The sequence below is a fragment of the Ovis canadensis genome, chromosome 1 (assembly GCF_042477335.2).
Source record: "Ovis canadensis isolate MfBH-ARS-UI-01 breed Bighorn chromosome 1, ARS-UI_OviCan_v2, whole genome shotgun sequence".
Taxonomy (NCBI): domain Eukaryota; kingdom Metazoa; phylum Chordata; class Mammalia; order Artiodactyla; family Bovidae; genus Ovis; species Ovis canadensis.
In genome coordinates, this window is record NC_091245.1 from 69,802,473 (window position 1) to 69,820,408 (window position 17,936).

Consider the following 17,936-nt stretch of genomic DNA (forward strand, 5'->3'; position numbering starts at 1 on the left):
CTATCCAACCCAGTATTCTTGCCTAGAGAATTCCATGGACAGAGGAGCCTGGTAGGCTATAGTCCATGGGGTCCTAAAGAGTTGGACACAACTGAGCAACTAGCACTTTTACTTTTCACTTCACTCTTGAGCTACCTATACTTACAGGTAGGAATTCTACATGAAGACCCAGTAAAAGAAGGCAGGATGCACAGAGGGCACAAGAAGTACAGAGAAGCTGGGTTCTGTTCTCCTCTACCCCTTCAGGGCCTGGTCCACCCTCACTCCTGGCTAAGAGTGTAACCAACACGTCTCTGGCCCCAGCAACCTTAATTTCCTCGGGGCTGACCTTCAGTCAGTCCTTAAGAGCCCTCTGTCTATCCCAAGCACAAGAGCTCTCACTGCCCAAGCAAAATACAGCATAAAGAGGAGGGTGGGCCTGGATACATCTCACAAGGTTGTAAAAGACCAGGTTTTGTTCAAGTTCAAACAAACTAGGACTGATATTTTTAACTCACCCTTGCAGTATTCCAAGAACCACCTTTCACATTTAATATTTCTGCATCTAAAGATTTCAGTTGCTTATAATTCTAAGCTAGAATTCACAGAGAACTATTCTTAGGGGTTCCAAATCTGGCTTTCTCAGATGTATTACATTGGGCCAGTCATTTAGCCTCCATCACCCCCTCATCTGCAAAATAGTAATGATATTTTGATTGTAATATATGAGACAGAATATAGGCATGATACCTAAAACAATATCTGGCCCCCATAATACATTTTTTTCCCATTCAATATGTTAAAAAAAAAATAGTCATTGAAGTTTTATAGTTAAAATACATCATCTTTAAAAAAAAGGCAAACTATCAGTCAGTATAATATAAACAGCAGTTTACATCAAAGTTTATATTAATTTTGGGATTAGACTTTGTCATCTAGAATTTCAGAAATTTCCTCCATCACCAAAAAGTAATGATTCCAAACCTAATACAAAAGTCCTAAAGACAGTTATCATATTGTAATGCTGTTCCAAAAAGGCAGTAAAGCTACTGCCTCAACAGCTCTTGTATAAGTTACAAAGATCTGGCTGCATAGCCCTCCTCAGTTCTACCATATGATTCCCAAATTAGCTTCAGGGGTTTAGCCAGGGGGCTTCAGAGCTCAGCCTGGCACTGCCACCAAACTAACCCAGATGCCTAGAGGGAAGAAACAGCTATCACCAAAAGGCTTTATTAAATCATAAAGCGGCAATCATTCCAGCCAAAGCAGCACAGCTGAATATTCTCAAGTCCTAGCTTGCACCAAGTCATTTAAAAAAGCTTTGGGGTGGGACTTCTCTGGCAGTTGAAGGGCTAAGACTCCACACTTCCACTGCAGGGGGAGTGGGTCTGATCACTAGTCAGGGAACTAACATTTCACATGCTGTGTGGCATGGCCAAAAAATAAATTAAAAGCGCTACATCTCCTAGACCGCCAACAGACTATTTTGTACAACATATATTAATTTACCGAAACATTTGATTCACATCTTTATATGCAGGGATTCTGCAAATATATGAATTCAGGATAAACACTCCAGCAATAAGGCTATCGTGCTAATCACAATTAAGCATGTTTTTTTATTCCTCTCACTAACTTCCAAGATAAAATTCTTTCTCTTGGGTGGGGATAATCCCTCAACAGATACATTTGGATCACTCAACTGATATTATTTGGTAAAGAAAGGGTTCAGCCACCCAGGCTTGTGAAACATTAAGAATTAAAACCCTTTGATGGTTGCCCACTGCTGTCAGGATAAAGACCAAAACACTTTGCATGGTTGCTGGATGTTGCCAACTTAGTCCCACCTCATCCTCTGCATGCTCCATCCACGCTCGCCTTAATTCAGTTCTACAAAAGGGTCAAGTCCTTGCTTCCAGAAGTGACCTTCACTGTATTGCAATTCAATGACCCGCCATGGATCCCCTAACATGGCCAATTTCTAACATCTTCAAGACTTCAGGTCTCTGTATAAGCATTACTTCTTTAAGGAAGCCTCCTCTAATTCTCTTGAAATTAAACTTGGACACCTAGAATATAGTGCAGTCCACCCCCAAAGTAAATCTCCATGTAATTACTTCCTTCCAGGTGTAGCTTTCCTACTCATCTGTTCATTTCAGAAACAGGGATGACAGTTGCCCTGGCTCACTTAGCATATAGAAGGCAACCAGTGAAGGTACCATCTGGATCTCAAGTATAAAATACTATCTTCTACATTACAATTAAAAGTAGTATGAAAAGATGGTGAGTTATCAGAACATCTCTCAATAATAAATGAATGGTTTCCCTGGTGGCTCAGATGGGAAAGAATCTGTCTGCAGTGCAGGAGCCTTGAGTTGGATCCCTGGGTTGGGAAGATTCCCCTGGAGAAGGGAATGGCTACACATCCAGTATTCTTGCCTGGAGTATTTCATGGATAGAGGAGTCTAGCGGGCTAGTCCAGGGGGTCGCAAAGAGTCGAACATGAGTGAGCAACTAACACTTTCACACTTTCTTTCACTTTCTAACTATTAAGAATTGTATCTAAGAAAGACCCTATACCTCAGGCAGCATCAAAGGAACAGCAGAGGCAAGAATTTGGGTATCAACACATGTTACAAGCTCAGACAAGTCACTTCATTCTGGGCTTTAACTTTTTCATCTCTAACATGAAGAGATTAAACAAGAAAATATTTTATTCTCTACCTTACTTATAATTGTCATTGTAAGAGCTAAAAACTAATCCTGAATCTTTCCTATAAAATGAGACTTCAAATACACTTGTGGAAATGTGAAACACACGATCATGGAGTAGCTAGCAGGAATGACAACAAAACTGCGAAGTATTATCCTAGAAAAACATTCAACTTGACAATATAAGTGTAAAGAAAGTATTAATACTACATTTTTTAACACACAACTTATATAAACAAAAAATATTTAAATAAATTATCTTATAAGCGAGGCAAGAAATCACAAAACCTGAATTTTGTCAGATCTGCCTATTTCATCAAAATTGCCATTTTTATTCTACTCCTCAAACTCCATGAATTCTACTTGTTCTCCTCACCTCATTTCAAAAGTCACTTCTGATTACTCCCATCCCTCTGTAAACACTGTTTCCTTAACATTTTGTGTATAATTTGTTCCATGTTATCCTCTACTTAGAGCCAACTCAGAATGTTAGAAATAGATAACATTTACTCCAACCCTTTAATTTTGCAGATTAGCAAACCAAGAATTAAAAAGGCTCAATGACTGGTCCACTGATACACAGCTAGTTAGTAGCACAGCCAAGACTTGTCCACAGGCTGCTTTGTAATTATTCTGTGGTCGTTCATGTGATTCTGCAACATTCGCCTTCCTATTAGAGGCTAACACGCTGCCACCTTCTTTGGACCTCGCAAAATGTCCCAGTTCCCATCTATGGGGCACCTACTCTGTTTTTTCACAACTTCTCATTTCAACCTCCCAAAAACCCAAGGAGACAGATTTCTTTAACTTCATTTTATAGCGATAAAAGTGGGGCTTAAGATGCTAAACCACCCCCAAGCTAGTAAATCCTGGCACCAGGATTTGAGCCCGGGTCTGTCTGATTCCACAGCCTATGATCTTAACCACCAAACAGGAGCTTGTCTGTTGTGGACACCAACCAAGCCCCACAGTCACTTTCCGATAGTGGCAGCCTGATTAGATCTGACATAAGGGAGAAGTTATTTTGTTTTGTAACCATGGAGGCGAGGCTCAATCAGCAGTTTTATTTCATTCATTCATTATTTATTACCACCTACCAAGTACCAGATGGCACTAGTGGTAAAGAACCCGTCTGCCAATGCAGGAGACCTAAGAGATGCAGGTTCAGTCCTTGGATTGGGAAGATCCACTGGAAGAGGGCATGGCAACCTACTCCGGTATTCTTGCCAGGAGAATCCCATGGACAGAGGAGCCTGGTGGGCTACAGTCCATGAGGTCGCACAGAGACGGACACGACTGAAGCAACTTAGCAGCACCAGCACCATGTACCAGAGAGTTTCCCTGGTGGCTCAGTGGTAAAGAATTCACATGCCAATGCAGGAGACACAGGAGACATGAGTTCAATCCCTGGGTCGGAAAGATCCCCCGGAGAAAGAAATGGCAACCCACTCCAGTATTTTTGCCTGGGAAATGCCATGGACAGACAAGCCTGGTGGGCTACAGTCCATGGGGTCGTAAAGAGTTGGGTGCGCCTTAGCAAGTAAACAACTACCATGTACTAGACACTATTCAGAGAGCTCATATGTTCTTAGTGTTCAGGAAACGGTAGCTTTGATTTTTAACTAGGTCACTGACAGCAGCTCCATTCAAGACAATTTACTTTCAATTTGATAGTTTTGAATCCCAGGGTTAAATTGTGCTACAGCTTTGTATAGGGCCAATAACATCCTCCTAAGCCTTTGAGTTCCTTGGCTGAGCTTCCTGTCCTGATGAGGGGGGCTCTGTTGTTATCACAGAGATGTTATCACAAAAAGAGAGAGAGGTAAGTAACTCTAAAACGACTGTTACACTAATATAAATTAGCTCTATACTCAACCCAACCCCCTACCCCCAAAATTGGATTCTTCTTCAGAAGTATAATTTACTACCCCTTGGGTTTAAGTCATTGGTTTCAAAGGACCATACCCCCACCAGCACTACTGACAAAAGCAAGCAGTAATTTCTTTTTTGTTTTTTTCTTTTTGGCTACACTGCACAGCATGCAGAACTTCCCTAATGGGGAACTGGTGGGGATAGAACTGGTGCCCTCTGCAGCAGAAGCACAGTCTTAACCAATGGACCGCTAGGGAAGTGTGCAAATGGTAATTTCAACAGCTATCTTGAAAAGGGTTAAAACCTCTCTTCAAAATTAAGACAGTAATTTAATTTTTAAAAAATCCATACTCCAATGTCCTTTTTGTCTAAACTAAAAATTCTTTTCAAAGAAATCAGAACATCAAAGCAAAACTCAGGAGTTTGGCCTGGCAGTCTCAAGACCGTTCCTTAGGGTATAGCCCCGAAGCAACTCTAGATGGTTCAGTGAGCGGCCCTGTGCATGAGCCCAGAGCCAAGGGAAGATGTCAGGGCCACAAGGAAATTCTGCTCCTCTGCCCCATACCCTCTCCCCCAGCTCTTCTGTTTAATACCATGTTTACTTTTCATCTTTGTAGTCCCATGGGTTAAAGGGCAAACCACAGGCAGAGAGAAACCACAGCAAGCCCTAGCCTGTTAGAGGTAAAATGGGAGTCTTCCCAAACCACTTTAAGGCTGAGCAGAACCCACTGTCACTGCTTCAAGTCAGACAATTAAAAGAGGTCAGTGTTCTAGTCTGACAGGTCTTGAATGGGGATTTTTAAAAAATCAGATTCTCCCTCCAGACATACCTGATAGTGTTCCCTTTTCAATGTCATAAGTGTACATTTAACTGGATCTACAAGAAACCACAAATCTTGCTTCCTCTCATTTATATATTCATCCAACAAATATTTATCTATTTGCCTGCTCAGTCAGTGCCAGGTCTGTGTGGGGATTCAAAAGGGAATAAAATATACAAAAATTCCTGACCTTGTGGAGCTTACATCCTAGTCAGGGGAGACCAAAACTATAAACAAGATATACAATTATATATGAGGCAGAGATAAATGCTGAGAAAATTAATAAAACAGAGAAGCAAGACAGGAAGGTTTGTTTGTGTGCATGTTTGTTTGTTTCAAGTAAGGACCTAACCCTAACCCTAAGAAGTGAACAGTGTAGATATCTGGGAGAAAAACATTACAAGCAACGAACACAGCACATGCAAAGGCCCTGAGACAGAGTGTGTCTGGCATGGGAAAGGGAAGGCAGGTCAAGTAGCTAGAGTAGAGTAAGCAAGCCAGAAAATGGAGGGTGAAGTCAAAGAGGTAACAGGCAAGGGAGCCGGGCTGGTTAAGGCTTTATGGATCATTATAAGGATTGGGGTTTTTATGCTGAGAAAGACAGAAACAAGAGCGTGTTTTAATTAGAGAAATGACAGCATCTGACTTAGGTTTTATCAAGGCCATCCTGACTACTGGGTGGAGACTACTGGAGAGGGGCAGAGGGAAGCACTGCTCCCCACCCTGCAATCTTGGGCAGACCACCCAAGCTCTCTGTACCTGGCTGTCCTCCTCTTTAGAGGGGTTTGGAAAGGATTATTTCTAAGCCCCAATCTAATCCTAAACTACATGACTCTGAGTTGATTTCCTTTGTCTTATCTACAGTTACAATTCATATCAACTGCAAACTTGGTCTTTCCCTCAAGCTTTAGCAGAAGTGGAGCCAAGCTGAATTCCGTTTGACAACATACATGGCCATGCCCATGCCACACACCCAGGTTACAAAGATGGTAAGACTCAATCCTGCTCTAGGAAGTCTGGAGAAGAAAGTAAATTCTCAGGAGGCAGCAGGAGAAAGACTCTAAGAGAAATAAAGGGAGGAAGCAATCAACCACCCGCCAGGAAGAGCCACATGAAACTACAGCAGAGAAGGTGATGATGGAGTTAAACAGGGGGCCACCAGAAAGAAGGAAAAGGAGGGGATGCTAGAGAAAAGACCAGTACTAAAGGAACAGGGCATGAGAGCCCAGGGTGTGCTCTGGAAAACATAAGGAGTCTTGTAGAAGCACAGTGAGGTTCATGGGAGAAGTGAAGGAAAACAGCTAAAAAGTAGGCTGAGCTACATTGTGAGTAACCAGACATCCCCTGCCAAGGATAATGGAACAGCAGACATTTTAAATAAAAGAAAGGAAAACAGATCTGTATTTTCAGTTCAGTTCAGTCGCTCAGTCATGTCCGATCTGTATTTTTAGAAGGTTCCAATCGTAATGGATGAACAATTTGAGAGAAAGATACTGAAACCAGGAAAACCAACTGGAATACATCTGCAATAATCCAGGTGAGATGATGATTTGCAAATAGAGAAGAACATGCCAATTGCAGGGCTTGAACTATAGACCTAGTTGAGTTCAGTTCAGTTCAGTCGATCAGTCGTGTCCGACTCTCTGCGACCCCATGAATTGCAGCACACCCGGCCTCCCTGTCCATCACCAACTCCCGGAGTTCACTCAGACTCATGTCAATTGAGTCCGTGATGCCATCCAGCCATCTCATCCTCTGTCGTCCCCTTCTCCTCCTGCCCCCAATCCCTCCCAGCATCAGAGTCTTTTCCAATGAGTCAACTCTTCGCATGAGGTGGCCAAAGTACTGGAGTTTCAGCTTTAGCATCGTTCCTTCCAAAGAAATCCCAGGGCTGATCTCCTTCAGAATGGACTGGTTGGATCTCCTTGCAGTCCAAGGGACTCTCAAGAGTCTTCTCCAACACCACAGTTCAAAAGCATCAATTCTTCGGTGCTCAGCTTTCTTCACAGTCCAACTCTCACATCCATACATGACCACAGGAAAAACCATAGCCTTGACTAGACGGACCTTTGTTGGCAAAGTAATGTCTCTGCTTTTCAATATGCTATCTAGGTTGGTCATAACTTCTCTTCCAAGGAGTAAGCGTCTTTTAATTTCATGGATGCAGTCACCATCTGCAGTGATTTTGGAGCCCAAAAAAATAAAAGTCTGACACTGTTTCCACTGTTTCCCCATCTATTTCCCATTAAGTGATCTCTATTGTAGAGAAGCCAATCTCTATTGTAGAGCTAAGAATGGTGTTTACATGTTAAAATGATGGAAAAAAGTCAAAGGAATGATAAAATATCATGATACTTTGGAAATTATATGAAATTCCAATTTCTGTGTCCATAAAGTCAGTCTCCTGGAACTCAGCGAAAATAAATACCAGTTGAGATCTGCTAAAAGTATGACACCATGAGACTAGTGTGAGTCGGTGGAGGAGGTAAGCAAAAGGAAACTGAGTATGCCTGAGGATCCTAGCTTGGCAACTGGTGCCACTTACTGACATGTGAAATACAGGAGTTAGGGGCTGGGGACCACAGAGAAATCGTACACTGGGATTGGGACTTAATTTTTCGGTTTTATTGTTGTTTTGTTTTGTTTTTCAGCCCTCTCCAGGGGCATGTAGCGTCTTCCCAAATGGCACAGTGGTAAATAATCTGCCTGACAAAACAGGAAATGCAAAGAGACACAGGCTCAATCCCTGGGTTGGGAAGATGCCCTGGAGTAGGAAATGGCAACCCACTCCAGTATTCTTGCCTGGGAAATGGGCAGAGGAGCCTGGCAGGCTACAGTCCATGGAGCTGCAAAGGGTCTGACACGACTGAGCGACTGCGCGCATACGAGGGGCATCTGGTATCTTAGTTCCCCAAACAGGGATGGAAGCCACACCCTTTGCAATGGACGCAGGAAGTCTCAACCACTGGACCGCCATGGGGCTTGGCTTCACAGAAAAATCGGCAGAATACCAGGTAGTTGCTGGAAATAAGGAGACAGACACATAAAACTGGGAGTTAGGTGACCACTGTGACAGAGAAATATGAGCCATTGAATGACGGAGGAGTGGAAGGAAACATCGAAGCTGGAAAACAACGACCTACACAGAACAAGCACTGAGAAGGGAACCTGAAGAGATCGGGCAGGAAGTGGGGGAAACCAGGACAAAATAGTTCCAGGAAACCAAGGTAATAAAACGTGGGAGAGAGTAAGGCACCAGAGAGAGGACACTTAAGATGCTGACTGAAAACAAGCTCGGAATTTTGCACTTCGCACCCGCCCATCTGGGGTGGCGGTGCAGTGGGCGTGGGAGCCCGCCTGCTGCAGGCCGAGGAGTTTGCCAGAGGTGAGAAGAAAAGAGTCAGTCGCTGAACACCACTAGCCCCGAAGGATGACGTTGTTATGAAAGATTCTGTACCATCGGGAAAGTTTTATTCAACACTCTGGAGGCTTAAGGTGTGAGAAACAGGAACTAAGATGTGTTGGTGATCTCCTGGTGGTAGAAAGGAGATTTCTTAGTTAACACCTGGGTCTCATGGGACCACTAATCCTGAAACTAACAGCAGGCTGTATTTAAGAAAGGCTAGTTGCTTCCAACAAGCGCTGAGGACAATAGATTCACTCACACCTCACCCAACTCCCAGTTAGGCTTCTCACCTCCGATTGTTCTCACACTAGCAAACCTAGTCTTTCTCCCAGAGCAGCTTTATACTAATCCGTTGGGACTACATCTTCATTCAAAGCATAGTGTGGGGAAAAGAAAGAAGTGAAAGTGTTAGTGGCTCAGTCCTGTTAAACTCTTTGTGACCTCTTGCACTGTAGCCGCCCAGGCTTCTCTGTCCAGGGAATACTCCAGGCAAGAATACTGGAGTAGGTTGCCATTCCCTCCTCCAGGGGATCTTCCCCATCCAGGGGTCAAACTTGGATCTCCTCCATTGCAAGCAGATCCTTTACGGTTTGAGACAGGAGGGAAGCCCACAAAGCGTAGTATAAAGTGTAATAAATAAACCATAGCCCCAACTAGCTGGGATGATGCTGGAAAGCCATAATCTGGCACCATTCAGACAGGAAAAGGCTTTACCAGTAATACCAGCTGGGTCCCAAAACACTGGGACCAAGCCCCTCAGTGTCAGCAGAAGCTGCCTAACTCTGCTCCTCTATTTGCACTCTGAGAAACAAAAAGGAGCTGAAGGAGGAAGTGTCTTTAAACCTAAAATTATTCTTAATTTCCAATACAGACTGCTTGAAAAAAAAAAAAGAAAGCCAACAGAATAACTAGCAATTTTTTTTTTACTGTGTGCCTATGGTCCTTTCTCCTTCACCCTCTGAAAAAAATCAACCCAACCCCCAAAATGGTCATTTTTCTTGGCCTAATTTCCCTATTTTTGTGATTTATAATTGGAAACAGACTGCTTTTTCCTGGCTTCAGGGAACAGGATCTTCAGGGTTATAAGAGTTGCCAACTACAGAATCTCAACCTTAGCAAAATTTCTTTTGCAAACCTCTTACCTATGTAACTACTAGAAGTATATATTAATCCCCCCCCAAAAAATTTAAATTTAAATGCCTTATATTTTGCAAAAGTGCATTTTCCCCTAACAAATTAGATACCCCCCACCTCTCTCCTAGCCCCCCTATTCAATGAAGCTAAATGGAATCCTGCTTTGTGTTATTTCCTATCTGAACATCATCAAAGCCTTATCTAACAAGGTATCTATATAGGATACTTTCTGGAAGCATTTTTTTTTTTTAATTTGGTAGAACTGCTTCTACGGGAAATCTCCCTGTTTGCCCACACACTGAATAAAATTAAAACCTTCAATCTCTGAGAGCAGCCATTCTAGAAATGAAATAAAGAGGCCACAAACTGAAAAAAGCATATGTATCCCCCCCAAAATATGAAATGTATCAAGTAGGTCATCGTTCTGGCTCCTGTGTCAAAAACATGATGCATCCAATGGCTGCACAGCTTTGTAATGGATGAGTATGATGGATTCAAAACAAAAAAAGCAGCTATGTATTTTTTCATGATTCACAGGGCATATTATAAATATATGGCAAGTAGCTGTGTTGTTGTTATTTAGTCATTAAGTCGTTTCTGACTCTTTTTGTGACGCCATGGACTATAGCTTGCCAGGCTCCTCTGTCTGTGGGATTCACTAGGCAAGAATACTGGAGTGGGTTGCCATTTCCTTCTCCAGGGGATCTCTCTGACCCAGGGATCAAACCTACATCTCCTGCACTGGCTCTTTACCACTGAGCCACCCAGGAAGCCCTAACTATCTCTGCTGCTACTGAGAAGTCGCTTCAGTCGTGTCCAACTCTGTGCGACCCTGTGGACTGCAGCCTACCAGGCTCCTCCATCCATGGGATTTTCCAGGCAAGAGTACTGGAGTGGGTTGCCATTGCTTTCTCCTGTAACTATGTCTATAAAGACACAAAAATAAGAAACTAAGAGGAATGTCTGTTCAGAAAGGACTTGACAAATAGAGACCAACAATAGTAAACATACCCATTTGGAAGATCAGAAACTTCTCCCACACATATAGGGAAGACCTTACATGCAGTGATGCAAAATGTATGTAATGAGTCAATGGTGCTTTCCCTCAAAGTTGAATTTCATTTGCCAGCCAATTGCACAAAGTATAATATAGTAAAATGAGATAGTTATTCTTTATGGACACTCAGAAGGAGAGTTTTGTGTTTGAGTACGTTTTGTTTTAAAGAAAAATACCAGAAAAGAGATAACTCAAAACAACACAGGGGAGTATCACACAAAAGTATTTAGGCTACCACATGAACACAAGGTTTTGAGATTGGAATCTAAATATTTCACCTCAAATAACCTTCCAAGTATTTTTTTTTAAAGCAACATTCTATTCCAGCAATCATCTTGCAGTTAATTATAAAATGAAATTTGCAAATAGCCACCAGTGTATTTCTGCATCCAATGAACAATTTCATGTGTCAAAACACATAAATCACTAAAAATGCTAACGGAATTATACTCCCAAAAGGGAATCTTTTCACACACCAAATGGAATTAAGTATTCATCAAGTTTCCATTAATAAAATAGTATAATCAGAATTTAAAAAAAAGAAACCCTAAGTTCTGCTAGGCCCTCCACCTGGTCTGCTTGGTGTTCTTACCCATCACTGGTGCTTAGTCATCACACCTGTAAACTCCAGACCTTTTCCCAGGGCAATCTGATCACAGGAGAGCTCAAGGACTAGTATTTTTAAAGACTGTTTTCTAAAGATCATTTTTTTTCAGGGACTAATCAACTTAAATGTGTTTTTACAAATGGTCCATCGGCAAATTCAAACAAAAAGCTGACCTTCAGCCTGTACCAGGGAAATGAATTATGAGCTTGGAAGCACAAACAAGCAGGTGCTTCTTCCTTCTTCTGCAAAAAGTACCCAACCCTGAAGTCCCCTTTCTCCCAGAGCCCGGTGTCCAAGAATTAAGGGAAAGTATATGCCTCTGGATCACCATCCTTTTTCTTAAAGTGAAGACAGAGCTGACACTTCAGACTAGATTCTAAATTATTATTGTGGCAACAATTTAAAATTAAATCCTAAAAATGAACTTTGTCAGGCTAAAGGAATCACCAGCACTAGCAACAGACTTAACCTTTTTTTTTTCTATAATTATCTTAAGCAGGAACTATCAAGATAGCCTAAGGGTGTGCTTCTGGAGACCATGTTTCAGACCTTAGGGGATAATCTCAATTTTAAATATGGTCTCCATCCCTTATACCTTTAGTTGTCAGCCTACTAAGTCTTGTTTGATCTAGAAAACTAAAGAATAAAACATGCAGAAGGTCCAAATGAGAGGGGCCCCATGCAGAAAATTTAAGAATGTTGCTTCAAACATTAAATACTGCACGTCTTGGTGGAGAAATAAAAACAATTTCCTCCTAAAAGAAGGCAAGAGTCTTGGAAATCTGTGCTAAACCTTAAAACTTTGCAAACAGAGAAAATAAATCTCAGTGTCAGTTAACAAACAAATGTGCTATTTCAAAAGAAATAAAAAAAGAAATCTAGAAATGGACAGAGCCCAGGAAATGGACCCAAATCCTTTTTCGTAAGGCACTTCCAAGCTGTGATTTATTTCAGCTTGACTAGAAACCGAACAAATCAGCAATAGCTTGTGTTTTATGAAATGCTACAAAAAGACAACGCTATCATTCCAAGTGTTACTCTGAAGATGTGGAAGCCTCAAATGTCCTAAATTCACTCTTATATTCCAAACTATCCATGTTCCTAAAGGCAATACAAGATTGCTCTAAGTTAAAGACCCCCAAACCACTATCTAACTTGAATCATGCAAAGTTCAAAAAGTAGTTAATAATTTTCAAAAAAAGTAGTTAATATTTTAAGTTTCAAAATTTCAAAAGAAGTTTAAAAATATAAGCAAAACGCTCCAGTGGAGAGACTGAAACAGAGATAAAATCATTTATAAAATAATTGTTGAATTAAAAGAAAAAGAAAGGAGAAAAGCCAGAGTGTCCTCATTAACTAATGAACCTGACAATTATAATTAGTTTTTGTCCAACAGCAATAAGGGAAGAAAAAAACACATTTTCAAAATGGATTATCAAGAACAGGGGTAATTTAAAATGATCACAGATCAAATTCATCCAGGAAAAGTATTACAGCAATGTTGATACTTACCAGTGATCCTCTAAATGTTAACGGTTCTACCTGTTATGCTTAAAATGTAAAGTCAGAAATTTCCACAAATTTATGATCCTGGGAAGTTGGTCAACAGTTAGGTATTAAAGAGTCTGCAGAGATCACCTTCTTAGTACTCAAAGGACCTTTGAGTTCTCCATGTGCTTAGGCCCAGAGCAGGCCCTCAGAAAAGCAAGAATCACTTGATTTTTACAAGATACAATCAAGTTTGCATGCAAAAAGAAAGATTAATTCCTTTGAGTCTTCAAAAGAATGGGACAATACTTCTCTTTAAGCAAACCAATTTTGTCAATAATGGTGGTTTAAAAAAACAAACAGGCTTTCCTAAACCCTAGGAAGCCTTAAGGCATCCTGCTATCAGGGGATTGGCTAACTCCAACACCAGGAACCTTAAGCCTATTAGGGAGTTGGGAGTTGCTACAAGTTTGCTGAATAAGTAAACTAAAAGACCATGGAAAACCAGACTAAATAAAACGCTACTCTGAAGTGTAACTGCAGTATTGAGATTTAGAAAGAAAGGACTAAATCTTAGTAATTTGAAAGTTACTTTAAAATAAAATCCTCTTGACCCTAACTTGGTAAATGAAATAAAGTACCTGATACTCAAGAAGCAAGAAAGGAAATTAACCTACAAAATTGCAGAGATGAAAAACTTTTTTTTAAAGTTAATTTAACTGCTTTTCCAAGCATGTTAATTCCTAAATATTGCTTATATATTTATCTATAGATACACTGCATCTATACTAAACAAACATGTTATTTCTGAACTATTATCGTACTAAAATATAAGCCTCTAAAGAATGTACTGGAATAGAAACTCAACATAACAATTCCTTATTGTCTTGTACTCAGATGTTAATGAAAAATGATAATGACAGGATTGTGAGAACACCAGCCTTCCTGAGAACAAATTCACTATATCCACTCTACTACAAAAGACAAATGAGCTTCATTACAAAAGAATTCACAATGCATCTCTCTGGACTCCCAGTTCTCCTAGATAGTTTGAAATATTATTCAAAGTACACTAAATCATTTTACATATGCCTCTTAACGAAAACAAATGGAAATAACTGTGTGTGTATTTAATACCTGTCCATACACCACAGAGTTCTAGACAAATATCCAATCTATAGGCCCTGTCCTCAAAGTTATTCTTAAACATTCATCAGTTGAAATTAAACCCAGTTCTCCATAGTCAAGTCAGAAAGCAAACTGGTTGTTTTGCTAGATAAAGCCACAACATTTTCCATTCCTGAAATGTATGCTGAATACTCGAAAAAAAACTGGCTTAGGTGCCCAACAGACATCAATGCATAGTGTGCAATGCTCCCCCTATTGGCTAATATTCAAAATAACAATGAATTCCCCAGGGGTTGCCTTTGAAGTGCTGGGGTTCAAAAGTAAGTTGGTGATTTTTCTGCTTAAAAACATGAGCTGGGTCAACAGTTGTTAAGCAAAGGTGCCATGTAATGGTCAGATTCCATCAAAACAGGAAAAATTAAAGTTGACAAATGACAAAGACAAACTGAAGGGCTGAAAACATGCTGAAGCCTTGAAACACTAAACAATGCAGAATTGAAGCCAAAAGCAGAGAACATCAAGAAACAGAGCAACATCCTTTAACTGACACAATGGCATGAAATCAATTTCATTTTAATAGCCCTTAAGGGGGTAAGAATTATTTCCCTGCCTCCTGTGCCAACCCCAAGCTGTTTCCTAAGGAAGCTAAGTAACACTGACCAACAATGTCTGGAGAATTAATATGAGAAATGAAGTTTAAAGATCTAAATTAATTAATATAAATCAGAGTTCTATTTATAATTACTTGGAGCCAGTTTCAGAGAAGCTGAAATTTGGCACCCCCATGGGTAGATCATCTACATTAATCACGGATACCTGATTTGTGTTTCAAGAGATGTGTGTTCAACTCAGTGGGAAGTTGAAGGATGGGAAAAGCTGCCCAAACTCACCGCACACAAATCTGACTGCACTTGCTGCTCTCTGCTGAGTGGCTAAGCTAGCTCTGGAGTCAGACAGAACTAACAGTTGTGTAATAGCCTGGGCAAGTAACTAACTTCTAGTGTCTTATCTGCAAATTAGGGCTATTAATAGTGTTTTTTTCCAGAGAGTTGGTGTAACGATTAAGTGTCCATAAGGCATTTAGGAGAGTGTCTGGCACAGAGTTTGGGCCCAATAAACGTTAGCTTTTATTATTTCCGGAAAGAAAGTAGCTAATTTCACACTGAAGTACCTGTTTGCAACCTAAAGTACTATTCCAGGAAAATTAAAAGGTCTTGACATGTGCTTTGCTACTTGTGCGAGACTTATCTCCTCCCAAACCCATCGCTTATTTCTCTTGGAAGGGATGCAGAGTTCAGAAAAAGTCTGGTTCCCCATCTCAGTCTGTCATTCCTACCATCCCTTACCCTCCACGCTCCCGTCCAGTCTCCACTGGGCTCAGGACAAGCACAGCTAATAGCGGTGCACAGGTACTGTTTAGTACTTTACATATTTTAAATCATTCAATTCTCACAGTAACATTGAGGCCAATACTATTATTATTCCCATTTCACAGCTAAGGGAATGGAGTGATTTTCTTCTCCCAGCTCTTTTTTGTAGACACTAAACCCATTAAGTTCTACTTGGTCAAGGTGGGAGCCAGTATTGGTGGCTCAGATGGTAAAGAAACTGCCTGCCAAGCAGGAAATCCAGGTTCCATCCCTGGGTCGGGAAGATCCCCTGGAGAAGAGAATGGCAACCCACTCCAGCATTCTTGCCTGGAGAATCTCATGGACAGAGGAGCCTGGAGAGCTCGCCACAGTCCGTTACAGACCCTGGGGTCGCAGAGTCGGTCATGAAGGAGTAACTAACACACACACACTGTCAAGGTAATTCACGTTTGACAAGCTGGTCCCCTGCACTAAATGATTCTGGAAAGTGAAGCAAATGCCCTAATAAGAACAAGACTGCAAGGAGATTCTCCTAGCAACAGTCCAAGAGTTTCCAGATTATTCTAACCAAATGAACATGCTAAGGGAAGCCTTCAAAATAAACCGGGAAAGGTGGCTAGCAAGTTAAAGCGGGAGGGAGGATTCTCTGCGGACTCAGGGCTGCAGCGCTCGGCGCCGCCCGCAGTGCACCCTGAGGGCGCGGCCCGCAGGGAGTGAAGCTCCTGTTGCTGCGCCAGTGCCGGGGCCGCAGCCTCTGCAATGGCAATTGAGTATGAACCCACAACAAATCTTTCCCACCGACGGTGTCACGCGCCCAGTGGGAAGTGACCAGCGCGCCCCGCGGAGGTCAGAAGAAACCGCGGAAAGGAAGAGTGAGGGCAGGCGCGGAGCAGATGTCCTCCCCAGCACACCGCATCGCCCGGAGCGCTGCCCACCCGGGACGGCCGCTCCCCTGTGCACCTCACAGCGTAAACACCAACCGACCAACGCCGCCCCCAAGAAGCCCAGGGGTCCTGGCGGCCGGAGCGATCCCGGCCGGGAAACAGGCGCGGAACCCAGTGCAACGCCAACAGCCCCCGCGCAGCCTGGAGAGCCCTTGGCCGGCACGGGTGCTGGGCTAGCCTGGCGGCCAAGGGTGTCCCGGCGCGGGCTGCAGCGCCGCTAGGCTGAGCCCGCACGTACCTCTGAGGCAGTGTGTCAAACGGAGATCCACCCGCCGCAAGTTGCAGGAAAGCAGAGCAAAGTTTCCCCGCCCAGCGCCCGGCGGCCGCGAGCTCCGGCAGCTGCTGCGCCGCGGCGCAACTACGCCATCCCGACCCGCCGGGGACTTTCTCCTCCTGCAGGGAGCTCAGGGAATCGCGCAGGGAAAGTGGCCGGGCACGAGAGCCGCCGACTTCCCTCCCTCACTCACTAGGAAGAGGAAAGCGCCACTCGGCGTCCCCGAAACCCTCGATTACCCCCATCGGGCCGACCCAGCGCACTCGCTCCCCCTCACACACGCGGGCGGGGACGGGCAGGACGCCACAGCAATCAGCGCGCGGGGGGAAGGGCGCTCCTCCTCCGCGGTCCCCACCAGAGCTCCGCGCCGCCGAGAAACTCCTCCTCCCGCCGCCCGCCTCCCCTCTCTCCTCCCCCTTTTCCTTTCGCGCTGATGGATGAACCCCGAGGGCGGCCGGAGCCTGAGTTTCCCTTCGGACCGAGGAGAAAGGGAGAGGAAAGGAGTACCGGGAACGGCTGGGGTGCTGCGCGCCCAGGTTGGGGCGAAAGGCTGTGGGGCGGAGGGTCCCAGTCCTCGGAGAAGAGCCACATTGGGGCAGGGGGCAGGGGTGGAACGTGGACGCGAGCTGCAGGGATTCCCATCCTCCAACTAGGTGTTTCCAACTTTTCAGAGCTCTCTGGAAGAGTTGGGTTATTTGGTTCCCTCCGTCTTGATATAAAAATTCTAAAACCTGCGGTAAACCTCTTGCGTACACCCTAGCAAAGGCCCCCACGCGCACATTCATTCTGTCCCTGCTTGTTTTTCCCACCTGCAGTCCTGCTTGCTGTATATCAAGATGCGTTCTAATGGTGGGTCTTGTCTCCTCCTAACAGCTGAGAGTGCATAACGCAGCCATTACCCCCTGCTCACTAGATAAAGTATACAAATGAAGGAGCCTGGTCAGCATTACTGGCATTATCCCTAGATTGGCGCGATGTAAGTGAAGGTGTTCACGCTGTGCTGCTTCCTGCGTGCAAGTCCGGTTGAACTGACTGCTGCAAGGGTTGATGAACGCTGTCATCAGAATACCGCTTTGATACTCCTTTTTTACACCTGGTTTTTCTGTTAAAAGATATTCTTAAATCAAAGGACACTGTTTTACCA

The 17,936-nt window shown here is 43.1% G+C and overlaps 1 protein-coding gene across 2 annotated transcripts in view; it reads right to left on the reverse strand.

The window, feature by feature from the left end:
* Window positions 1-17,174, reverse strand: part of TGFBR3 (transforming growth factor beta receptor 3) — a 199,785-nt gene extending 182,611 nt beyond the window's left edge. For both annotated transcript variants that reach the window (XM_069597758.1, XM_069597749.1), the window contains exon 1: window positions 16,757-17,174. The gene's annotated coding sequence lies outside the window, so the exon portion shown is untranslated. The remainder of the gene's footprint in view (window positions 1-16,756) is intronic.
* Window positions 17,175-17,936: the final 762 nt, after the last annotated feature.